General features: G+C 39.0%; 1 protein-coding gene across 26 annotated transcripts in view; it reads left to right on the top strand.

Annotated features, from left to right (window-relative positions):
* Window positions 1-13,278, top strand: part of KALRN (kalirin RhoGEF kinase) — an 866,834-nt gene that overhangs the window by 277,289 nt on the left and 576,267 nt on the right. The window lies entirely within an intron of this gene.

Raw genomic sequence — 13,278 nt, 5'->3', positions numbered from 1 at the left:
AAGGTATATGCTTCACTGAGTGAGCTCTCTTCCAGCCTTTGATTTAGTAATTCTCTAGGAAATTGTTTTTAATTGAAAAATTGAACAAAACAAAGTAGGTGAAAAGCTAGTTATAATTATAAACAATAAAAATGTCTACAGGGATATTCCTTGCAGTGCCTTTTTGTAAAAATACATATATGTATACATATAAACATATATATGCATACACATATGTGTATGTAGATTAAATGCCCATTAGTTTTTGTGAGTTTAATAGACTGTGTCAGAATACTATGAAATCACTAGAATGAAATTTAGAGAGAAGATACCATTTAAAAAATTCTTACCATATATATTTGAAAGGGAAGACAATAAAAACAATATAAGCAGTGTAATCTAAAATTTGTTTCATTAGTGTATATATGGAGAAGTCTGAGAGACACATGAGGTTTTAGCAGTAGATTATTAGAGGTGGTGGGATTATGGGTAATTTTTTATTTATTTATATTCTGTCTACTTTCTCTCCAGAATAACTTTCATACTCATGGAAAATAAGTTATTTTTTAACTAGATTTCCCCCAGAGGGCACATGTGTCCCCTGAGATCTTTTAATGACAGCACATCAGATTAAATCAGTGATTTAAAGATCTTTGTTCTGATTCAAGCTGATCTATTTTTCTTTCTCAGAATTCTGCAAGGGAACAAACACCTTGTCTGTATGAATTGTGGAAAAGCAGAGCTGCTCTTACTCTTGCAGCCAATTTTTGTTGCAGACTGTTGTTCCCAAGGATTGGGTACACCTGTGCATGTGGTGATGGCCCAAATAGGCTGTGATTTGATCACAACAACCTGACATGAACTTCTGGTCTCACCCTTGTAAGCACATAAAATAACTGACTTGCTATACTGTGAACTTTCCTACTCTCCCAGCATCCCCACCCAATGCTAGAAACCCTGTAGGGAAATACTTTTGCATTTTTGGTTTATTTACACAAAGGCAGTGACATTAAGCCTATGCATTTACAAGCTGAAAGGGATGAAGGCAGTCTTTCAGAGTCTGGAAATTTTGTTTCAGCATAGCTATCCAGGACATCCATCTCCCTTTATGCCAAAACCTTTCATAAGTTGAACAAACTTGTCTCTGTTTCTTCAATAAGGGGTATAAGAGTTATAGCTGAGGCCATCCCATTCAGAAGGATATTTTTTTTTAATTTTTAATTTAAGAAAGGATTAATGAACAAAAACATAAAGGAGGGGTACAACTCCACACAATTCCCACCACCCAATCTCCATAAACCACCCCCTCCCATGATAGCTTTCCCATTCTCTAGCCCTCTGGGAGCATGGACCCAGGGTTGTTGAGGGTTGCAGAAGGTAGAAGGTCTGGCTTCTGTAATTGTTTCCCCGCTGAACATGGGCGTTGACTGGTCGGTCCATACTCCCAGTCTGCCTCTCTCTTTCCCTAGTAAGGTGTGTCTCTGGGGAAGCTGAGCTCCAGGACACATTGGTGGGGTCTTCAATCCAGGGAAGCCTGGCCAGCATCCTGGTGGCATCTGGAACCTGGTGATTGAAAAGAGAGTTAACATACGAAGCCAAACAATTTGTTGAGCAATCATGGATCCCAGGCTTGGAATAGTAGAGAGAAATTGTTAGGGAGGTACTCACTGCAAACTCTAGTGTACTTCTGCTTTCAGGTATATATTTTGCAGTAGTTTATGGATACGTGTGAACATAAGCTCTCTCTCACAGAAACTGGTGTATATCTAGGTTATGGGACTTTGTTAGAAAGTGAACTACCTGAGATGAAATTAGAGTGTACTATAAAAGGAAAGGTCTCACCCGAGTAATGAAGCTGAAGGGTTGTCATTCCACACGTGAAGTCTCTGGACACAGTCTGAGGTGAAGCATGTTGAGGTGGCAATCGTTGCGTTGGTTAGGTTGTGATCGGCGGATGCAATATTATTTGGTTTGGATTGGGAGATGCATACGGGAAATTGGGCCCTATCCAAGGGTTCCAGGACTGGGGGAAGTAGGGGCTCTATAGTGGAGATGTGAGGTTCCTGCTGTCTTAGGGTTAAAAAAGACAATCAATAGTTAACGTTATCATCATATTATTTGTTAATTGGGTTAACTTTGAAAAGTCCTTTTGTTAGGGTTTGCTGTACAGTATCCAGTATCTTGTATATAGCTGTGCTATTGGATGGTTCTAATCTACTTGGTCTAGGCTTTTGAGAGAGTCCGCATATCAAATATACAGCCTATATATTAAAAAGATTCAGTTTGTGTTTTGAGAAACTTTGAGACATACAATTGATTTTCCCCCTCTCATATTAATTAACTACTGATTTATATGTCTACATTTTGCTAGGAGTGTACATAAACACCATTCCCACCACCAAAGGACTGTGACCCATCCCTCCCGCCCACTCCTACCCCCCACTGGCCCAGGAAGCTGCATGTCTACCCCTCACCACAGGGTTTTTACTTTGGTGCCCTACTTACAATTTGATCAGGTCCTGCTTTTAGTTTCCCTTTCAGATCTTCTTACTCAACTTCTGTTGATGAGTGGGATCATCCCATACTCATCTTTATCTTTCTGACTTAGTTCACTTAACATAATTCCTTCTAGCTCTGTCCAAGATGGGTCAGAGAAGGTGGGTTCATTGTTCTTGATAGCTGCATAGTATTCCATTGTGTATATATACCACAGCTTTCTCAGCCACTCATCTGTTGTTGGGCACCTGGGTTGCTTCCAGGTTTTAGCTATTATGAATTGTGCTGCTATGAACATAGGAGTACACACCTCTTTTTGGTTGGGTGTTATGGAGTCCTTGGGGTATAACCCCAGGAGAGGAATTACTGGATCATATGGAAGGTCCATGTCTAGCCTTGTGAGAGTTTTCCAGACTGCTCTCCACAGAGGCTGTATCAATTTACATTCCCACCAGCAGTGTAAAAGGGTTCCTCTGTCCCCGCATCCTCTCCAGCATTTGTTGCTGCTGTCCTTTTTGATGTATGCCATTCTTACAGGAGTGAGGTGGTATCTTAGTGTTGTCTTAATTTGCATTTCTCTGACAATCAGTGACCTAGAGCAGTTTTTGATATGTTTGTTAGCCTTTTGGATCTCCTCTGAGGTGAATGTTTTGTTCATATCCTCTTCCTATTTTTGGATGGGGTCATTTGCTTTTTTGGTGCTACGTTTGCTGAGCTCTTTATATATTTTGGTGATTAGTTTCTTGTCTGATGTCTGGCATGTGAAGATCTTCTCCCATTCTGTGAGGGGTCTCTCTGTTTGTTTAATAGTTTCTTTGGATGTGCAGAAGCTTTTCAATTTGATGTAGTCCCATTGGTTTGTTTCTGCTTTAGTCTTCCTTACAAGTAGGTTTGATTCATCAAAGATGTCCTTGAGGTGTAGGTGGGAAAGTGTTTTACCAATGTTTTCCTCTAAGTATTTGATTGTTTCTGGTCTGACATCTAGGTCTTTGATCCATTTGAGGTTGATTTTTGTTTCTGGTGAGATAAAGTGGTTCAATTTCATTCTTCTGCATGTTTCAACCCAGTTTTCCCAGCACCATTTATTGAAGAGAGCCTCCTTTTTCCATTTAATCCTTTGGGCCCCCTTATCAAAGATTAGATGCCCATAGGTGTTGGGATTTACTTCTGGCCTTTCAATTCTGTTCCACTGGTCTGTGTGCCTATTTTTGTTTCAGTTCCAGGCTGTTTTGATGATGTTGGCTTTATAATATAGTTTAAGGTCTGGGAGTGTGATGCCTCCATTTCTGTTTCTTTTCCTCAAGATGGTTTTGGCAATTCTAGGTGTTTTCAGGTTCTAGATAAATGATTGTAGTTTTTGTTCTATTCTCTTAAAGAAGCTTGGTGGAACTTTGATGGGTATTGCATTAAATTTGTATATGGTTCTGGGGAGAATATTCATTTTGATGATATATATTCTTCCAATCCATGAGCATGGGATATCTTTCCATTTCTTGGTCTCAGTTTCTATTTCCTTGAGTAACGACTCATAGTTTTCAGCATACAAGTCTTTCACTTCTTTGGTCAGCTTTATTCCTAGGTATTTGATTGATTTTGCTGAAACAGTAAATGGGAGTAATTTCTGGATGTCTTCTTCTTCAGATTTAGTGTTTGCATAAAGAAATGCCACTGATTTTTGTACATTGATTTTGTAGCCTGATACCTTGCTTTATTGCCTAATAACTTCCAGTAATTTTCTACTGGATTCTTTAGGTCTTTCTATGTATACTATCATATCATCTGCAAATAGTGAGAGCTTGACTTCTTCCCTTCCAATCTGTATTCCTTTGATTTCTTTCTCTTGCCTGATTGCTATGGCAAGAACTTCCAATGCTATGTTGAAGAGTAACGGTGACAGTGGACAGCCCTGTCTAGTCCCCAATCTGAGGGGGAATGCTTTCAGCTTCTGTCCATTGAGTATGATGTTGGCTGTAGGTTTGCTATATATTGACTCCACTATCTTGAGGAATTTCCCATTTATTCCCATTTTTTGTAGAGTTTTGAGCATGAACGGGTGTTGGATTTTGTCAAAGGCTTTCTCTATTGAGATAATCTTGTGGATTTTGGCTCTGCTTTTATTGATGTGGTGAATGACATTGATTGACTTACGGATGTTGAACCAGCCTTGCATTCCTGGGATGAATCCCACTTGGTCATGATGAACAATCTTTTTGATGTGTTGCTGTATCCGGTTGGGCAAGATCTTGTTTACTATTTTGGCATCTATGTTCATCAGAGATATTGGTCTGTAGTTTTCCTTTTTTGTTCTGTCCCTATCAGCTTTTGGTATCAGGGTGATGTTGGCTTCATAAAAGGTGGAAGGGAGAATTCCTGTTTCTTCAATCTTATGGAATAGCTTAAGAAGTATGAGTATTAACTGTTTCCTGAAAGTTTTGTAGAATTCGTTTGTGAAGCCATCTGGTCCAGGACTTTTGTTGTTGGGGAGATTCTTAATAACAGTTTCAATTTCTTTGTCTGTGATTGGTGCATTTAGATTTTGTAGTTCCTCTTGGTTCAGTTTTGGAAGTGCATAGGTGTCTAGGAATTGTTCCATTTCTTCCAGATTCTCTAGCTTGGTGGCATATAGTTCTTTATAGAAGTTTCACAGGATTCTCTGGATTTCTGTGGTGTCAGTTGTGATATCTCCTGCATCGTTTACAATTCTATTAATTTGAGTCTTCTCTCTTTTTTGTTTGGTGAGTCTGGCTAGGGGTTTGTCAATTTTGTTTAATCTTTCAAAGAACCAACATTTGGCTTCATTGATCTTTTGTATGGTTCTTTTATTTTCGATGTTGTTTATTTCTGCTCGAACTTTAGTGATTTCTGTCCTTCTGGTTGCTTTAGGGTTCCTTTGTTCCTCTTCCTCTAAGTCCTTGAGGTGTGCAGTAAGGTCGTTCATTTGAGCTTCTTCTTGGTGTTTAATATGTGATTGTATAGCTATAATTTTCCCTCTCAGTACTGCTTTAGCTGTGTCCCAAATATTTTGATAGGTTGTGTCTTCATTTTCATTAGTTTCCAGGAACATTTGAATTTCCTGTTTGAGTGAGTCTCTGACCCAGTGGTTCTTAAGGAGCATGTTGTTTAGTTTCCAAATTCTGTGTCTTTTAATAATTTTCCGTTTGTTGTTAAATGTTAGTTTTACTCCACTGTGGTCTGAGAAGATACTTGGGATTATTTCAGTGCTCTTGAATTTATTGATGCTGTCTTTGTGGCCTAACATGTGGTCTGTCCTTGAGTATGTGTTATGTGGATTTGAAAAGAAGGTGTATTCCAGTTTTTTGGGGTGGAGGAGTCTGAAAATGTCCAAGAGGTCTAGTCTGTCAATCTCTTCATTCAGTTCTCTTGTATCTTTATTGGTTCTCTGCTTTGTTGATCTGTCTAAGTGTGAGAGTGGGGTATTGAAGTCTCCCACTATTATTGTATTACTATTGATGTATTTTTGAAATTCTTTCAGTAGATGCTTAATGTATTTAGATGGTCCCTCGTTGGGTGCATAGATGTTAATAATTGTTAAGTCTTCTTGGCTGATTGATCCTCTAATCATTATGTAATGTCCTTGCCTATCTTTTATTACTTTATTTAATTTAAAATCTATCGTGTTTGAGATGAGAATGGCTGTCCCTGCCCTTTTTGTGGTCCGTTAGCCTGTATGATAGTTTTCCATCCTTTCACTTTAAGTATGTGTTTATCTTGTTGTGACAGATGGGATTCTTGCAAGCAGCATATGGTTGGGTTATGTTTTCTGATCCATCTCCCCACCCTGTGCCTTTTGATGGGTGAGTTTAAGCCATTGACATTTATTGATATTATGGATTTAATGTATTGTAGTGCCATTGTTCTAAAAAAAATTTGTTTGCTCTGATATATTGCAAGTATTATAGTGATGTTCTTGTTTATAAGAAGTCTTTTAGTACCTCTTTCAGGGCCGGCTTGGTGATGGTTGCCTCCTTTAACTGTTGTTTATCTAAGAAGGTTTTGATCCCTCCATCTAGTTTGAATGAAAGTCTAGCAGGATATATTATCCTTGGTTGAAACCCTTTTTCATTCAGGGCTCGATAGATATCTTGCCATTCCCTTCTGGCTTTTAGAGTTTGAGTGGATAAGTCTGCAGATAATCTCATGGGTTTTCCCTTGTATGTGACTTTTTGTTTCTCTCTTGCAGCCTTTAGGATCCTTTCTTTATCCTTACTTCATACTTTTCTTTATCCTTACTTCTCATTGTGACTATGATGTGTCTTGGTGTCTTCAGGTCTGGGTTGATTTTGTTTGGTACTCTCTGGGCCTCTTGAACCTTGATATCCTTTCTGTTATTCAGGTCTGGGAAGTTTTCTTGTATTATTTCCTCTAGAATGTTTGCTTCCCCTTCCTCTCTTTCTTCCTCTGGCAGGCCAATTATACGAATGTTACTTCTTTTGAGATTATCCCATATGTCTCTGTTGTTGTTTTCAGTGTCTCTCAATCTCTTTTTAAGCTCTTTCAGCTCTTTCTTAGTTTTCTCTAACTCATCCTCTGTCTGACTAATTCTGTTTTCTGCTTCTGTTAGTCTGCTTTCCCTTGCCTCAGCTTCTTTCTTCATTACAGCTATTTCAGCTTTCAGTTCTCTAATTGCCTCAAGATAATCAGTATTTTCCTTGGGGGTCTCAACTGTTGTTTCCCTAATACTGCCATTCCTTTCCTCCAATGTTGTTTTCATTTCTGTGATTAATAAGTTTATTATTGCTTGCATACTTTTCTTATCTATGGTTATTTCTGGCTGATTTGTAGTTTCTTCTGGGCTCTTTTCTTCATTCATTGGAGGAGCAGTTTTATTTGTTTTTGATCTACCCATTTTTTTTATTTATGTGTTTTTTTTATGCTCTGTTGTTCCTCAGTTGTTGTATCTTGAGTACAAGTAACACTGTACTAAATACCTTTATGACAATTGCAGTCACCAACCTCAGGAATTACAGTAGCAACTGAAGTAAGTATTGAAGTAGTTTAATCGTTACCACTTAGCCAAACAATTTCTCCAGTCCGTGAAAAAATAGTAACCAAATCCCAGTGAAGAAAGAGAAAAGAAAGAGAGGATTGCAAGAATACACAGTTATGCAAATCTACTATCCACTGTATATTCTAGGGGTAACAAGAGGGGAAAGGGAACTAGAGCAGAGATACACACATAGAGAGTTCACTCTGAGTCAGATTTCTTCCCCAAAATAATTCACAAATTCAGAAAAGCAAAGAAGAAGGAAGAAGTGTATGACAAGATTAAAAAAAAAGAGAGAGAGAGAGAGAGACAAGAGAGAGAAATGGGAGAAGATAAGAAAAAGAGTTGTAATTAAAGAGCAGTACAAGGAAATTCCCAAATGTGTATCAGTGAATTCAAAAAAGCACCCTGTTTGGTGGTGTGGGGTATCCTGCTAGGAGCTGGTCCCCAGGGACTGCTTATGGGGGGGGGAAGGAGGTATGCTTGAAAATTAAAAGGAAGAAAAAAGAATTTTTTCCCCTACTCTAATTCTTAACCCAAATTAAGTTATAGTCACCTCCTTGGTGTCACCGCTATGGCCCCTTATTGGCTGGCCTGCTAAAGGCAGAAAATCCTACTGTTTCCAGGAGATGTGGTCAGAGCTCAGCGGCTAGCAGCTTCTCAGTCCTCCATCTTCCGGGAACCCCCCCCCCTCCAGACTTTTTTAAAGGATTTCTCGAAAATGAAAACTAGCTCCAAGTCCTTTGATCCAATGAGAGCTATACTTAAGAAGTCTTTGGATCCGCTCTCAGGGTCGCGGTGGTCCCCGGAGACTCCCAAGAGAAAGCTCCCGAGGTATAGTGCTCCCTCCGGGTCCTCTGCCGGCCTCCCAGCAGCGCTCTGCAACCGGCGGAGGAGCCGCCTTCCCGGGTGGAGGATAATGCCCTGCGCACCCGCCTTGCCCGGCGCCGCCTCGGAAGTCTGGAGCAGCCGCCCGCTAGTCCGTGCCACCTTTACTCTAATTCTTAACCCAAATTAAATTATAGTCACCTCTGGTGTCACCACTAGGACCCCTTATTGACTGGCCTGCTAAAGGCAGAAAATCCTACCGTTTCCAGAAGATGTGATCAGAGCTCATGCTGCTAGCAGCTTCTCAGTCCGCCATGTTCCTGGAACCTCTCAGAAGGATATTTATAAAGTGGTATTTTTAAAAGAATAAATGAACCACCTGAGACTGAGGTGACACCTGACAGACTTGTTCAGTAACTGATATTTCTCGAATAGTTGCAGAGCACAGTCATGAGAGACTTCTCAGCAGTGACAAACTTTGAGGGTCAGGCAGTGAGTGGCACACCTGTTTGAGTGTTTGTGTTACCATGTACAAAGACCTGGTTCCCGGAGGCGGAGCCAAGATGGTGACTTGAGAGCAGCAGCTGCAGTGAGCTCCAAAAAGTAACAGCTTGTGACCTGGGATTCTCTGGATAGGAAACTGGGCTGTCTATAGGAGGGTAAACACAGGATGGCCAGGGTGGCACCATAATAGTGTCCCCTAACTCACTCTTACTCACTCTTGGGCTGACAAACTGAGGCCAGGGGAACAAAGAAAGGGAAACGTTTTGATTATTTCTGAGCTCACCCCTCCCCACAATCCAAGAACCAGTCCCCAGGGGCTGGACATCCCCTTCTAGCAGGATTCCTGCTGAACTATTTTCTTTACCAAGATTCCTTGCTCACTAGGGGTGTCATTCCAAGCCTTTTCCTTTTTGTTTAACTTCTCTCTCTCTCTCTCTCTCTCTCTCTCTCTCTCTCTCTCTTTTAAAGTTGCTGGAGCTCTATTTCAGTGACAAAATACCTGAGCATTCAGAGCCTCATCCCTGCCTGTGAAAGACTACATGGAGGGTTTTTTGTTGTTGTTGTTGTTTGTTTTTGTTCTTACAAGTGGCTTTCTTTGCTCAGGAGTGATCCAAGCTGCATACTGACTGTTAGGGTTTTTTACTCTATTTTACTTTATTATTACTGTTATTATATATGTGTGTCCCTTTTCCTTCCTCCCTCTTCAGGTCGACCAAAATTAATTGTTGTTGTTTTTTCCATTGCTAGGTGACTGGGTGTCCTATCCATTGTGAGAGGAACTTGCTTCTCTTTCCCTCTTCTCTCCACTCTCCTTTTTCCCTCCTCCTGGCTAATTAAAAAAAACCCAACTCTTTCACTGCTCTTTTTTTTTTATTATTATTCTTTTCTTCCTTCCTCCTTCTTTTGCTTTCTAAATTCACTGATACTTGCTTGTGAATTAGTTTGGGGAAGAAAGCTGACTAGGAGTGGACTGTGTGTGTGTCTTCTCTACTTTCCTTTCTCCTCTTTCTATCCCTAGAATTTATAGTGTACAGTAGATTTGCATAATTGTCTATTCTTGCTTTCCCTATTTTCCTTTCTCTTTATTTTTCTTTTGGGTTTGGTTGCTATTTTTTCTTGGACTGGAGGTGTTGTTTGGCTAACTGGTATTGGTTGAACTGCATCAATCCTTGCTACAGTTACTATTGTTGTATTTCTAAGGTTGGTGACTGCATTTATCATAAAGGTCTTTAGTATAGCATGGCTTGTACCCAAAACACAACAACATAAGAATGACAGATCAGAAAAATAAAAACCACATCAAAAAAAAAAAAGGTTAAATCAAGAGCAAATAAAACTGCTACCACAATGAATCAGGACAGGAGCCCAGAAGAAACTCCAAATCAGTCAGAAGTAAGCAAAGATAAGAAAAGTATGCAAGCAATAATAAACCTAATAATCACAGAAATGAAGAGAATTATGGGTGAAAGGGAAATCAGAATTAGGGAATCAACAGATGAGACCTTCAAAGAAAACAAGCCACCTCGAGGTAATTAGAGAACTGAAATATGAAATAGCTGTGCTAAAAGGCCAATTAGCAGAACAAGCTAACACTATAACTGAACTGAAGAAAGAAGCTTAGGGATGGGAAGGCAAATTAACAGAAGCAGGAAACAGAAATAGCTAGACAGAGAATGAACTAGAGAAAACTAAGAGAGAGGTAAAAGAGCTAAAAAAAAGATTGAGATACACTGAAAACAACAACAGAGACATATGGGATGATCTCAAATTAAATAACATTAGTATAATTGGCATACCAGAGGAAGAAAGAGAGGAAGGGGAAGTAAACATTTTAGAGGAAATAATAGAAGAAAACTTTACAGACCTAAACAACAGAAAGGACATTAAGATTTAAGAGGCCCAGAGAGTCCCAAACATAATCAAACCAGACGTAAAGACACATCATAGTTACAGGGAAAAGAAGTAAGGATAAATAAAGGATCCTAAAGGCTGCAAGAGAAAAACAAAATGTCACTTACAGGCGAAAACCCATAAGACTATCAACATACTTCTCCACTCAAACTCTAAAAGACAGAAGAGAATGGCAAGATATCTGGCGAGCCCTGAATGAAAAAGGGTATCAACCAAGGATAATATATCCAGCTAGACTTTCATTCAGACTACATGGAGGGATCAAAACCTTCTCAGACAGGCAACAGTTAAAGGAGGCAACCATCACCAAGCCTGCCCTGAAAGAGGTTCTAAAAGACCTCTTATAAACAAGAACATCAACATAATACTTGCCATATATCAGAGTAAATAAAAAATTGTTGAATAATAGCACTAAAATACATTCAATCTATAATATCAATTAATGTCAGTGGCTTAAACTCAACCATTAAAAGGCACAGAGTGGGAGGATGGATCAGAAAACAGAACACAAGCATAAATTGTATACAAGAATCCCACCTGACCCAACAAGAAAAACAGACTTAAAGTTAAAGTATGACAAAATATCATAAAGGCTAATGGACCACAAAAAAGGGAGGAACAGCCATTTTCATATCTGACACAATAGATTTTGAATTAATTAAAGTAATAAAAGATAGACAAGGCCATTAAATAATGATTATTGCATCAATCAACCAAGAAAATTTAACAATTTTTAACATCTATGCACCCAATGAGGGACCATCTAAATACATCAAACAACTATTGAAAGAACTACAAAAATATATCAATAGTAATACAATAATAGTGGGAGACATCAACATGCCACTCTCACACTTAGAGCGGTCAATGAAGCAGAGAATCAACAAAGAAACAGAATTAAATGAAGAGATGGACAGACTAGACCTGCTGGACATTTTCAGAGTTCTTTACCCTAATAAACTGAAATACACATTCTTTTCAAATCCACACAACATATTCAAGGATAGACCACATGTTAGGCTATACTTCTAAAGCTCTTCCACAAGATTGAAGAAATAGGAACACTCCCTTCCACCTTCTATGAAGCCAACATCACCCTGATACCAAAAGGAGATAGAAACACAACAAAAAAGGAAAATGACAGACCAATATCTCTGATGAACATAGATGCCAAAATAGTAAACAAGATCCTGGCCAACCCGACACTGCAGTATATTAAAATGATTGTTCATCACGACCAAGTGGGATTTATCCCAGGAATGCAAGGCTGGTTCAGCATACGTAAGGCAATAAATGTCATTCACCACACCAATAAAAGCAAAAGAAAAAAAAACCACATGATTTTCTCAATAAATGCAGAGAAAGCCTTTGACAAAATCCAATACCCATTCATGCTCAAAACACTACAAAAAATGGCAATAGATGGGAAATTCCTCAAGAGAGTGGAGTCCTTATATAGCAAACCTACAACCAACATCATATTCCATGGACCGAAGCTGAAAGCATTCCCCCTCAGATCAGGGACTAGACAGGGCTGTCCATTATCACTATTACTCTTCAGCATAGTATTGGAAGTTCTTGCCATAGCAATCAGGCAAGAGAAAAAAATCAAAGGAATACAGATTGGAAGGGAAGAAGTCAAGCTCTCACTATTTGCAGATGATATGATAGTATACATAGAAAAACCTAGAGAATCCAGCAGAAAACTACTGGAAGTTATTAGGCAATATAGCAAGGTGTCAGGCCACAAAATCAATGTACAAAAACAAGTGGTGTTTCTTTATGCAAACACTAATTCAAAGAAGACATCCAGAAATCACTCCCATTCACTGTTGCAGCAAAATCAATAAAATACCTAGGAATAAACCTGACCAAATTAGTGAAAGACTTGTATACTGAAAACTAGGAATTAACTTTTCAAGGAAATAGAAAATGATACCAAGAAATGGAAAGATATCCCATGCTCATGGCTTGGTAGAATTAATTTCTTCAAAATGAATATTCTCCCCAGAGCCATATACAAATTTATTGCAATACCCATCAAAGTTCCATCAAGCTTTTTTAAGAGAATAGAACAAAAACTACAGTCATTTATCAGGAACTAGAAAACACCTAGAATTGCTAAAACAATCTTGAGGAAACGAAACACAATTGGGGGGGCAGGTGGTGGCACACCTGATTTAGCTTACATGTTATAGTGCTCAAGGACTCAGGTTCAAGCCTCTGATCCCCTCCTGCAGGGTGATAGCTTCATAAGTGGTGAAGCAGGGCTACAGGTGTCTCTCTGTCTCCCTATCTCCCCCTTCCTCTCAATTTCTGGCTGTCTCTATCCAAAAAATAAATAAAGATTTAAAAAATTAAAAAAATAAAAAGAAAGAAACAACTGGATGCATCACACTCCCAGATCTCAATTTATATTATAAGGCTACCATCATCAAAACAGCCTGGTACTGGAACAAAAATAGGCACACACACCAATTGAAAGCCTAGAACTAAACCCCCACACCTATGTACATGTTATCTTTGATAAGGGAGCCCAAAGTATTAAATGGAGA

Source organism: Erinaceus europaeus, chromosome 9, assembly GCF_950295315.1.
Source record: "Erinaceus europaeus chromosome 9, mEriEur2.1, whole genome shotgun sequence".
In the NCBI taxonomy this organism is placed as follows: domain Eukaryota; kingdom Metazoa; phylum Chordata; class Mammalia; order Eulipotyphla; family Erinaceidae; genus Erinaceus; species Erinaceus europaeus.
This window is presented reverse-complemented; position numbering and strand designations above follow the sequence as displayed.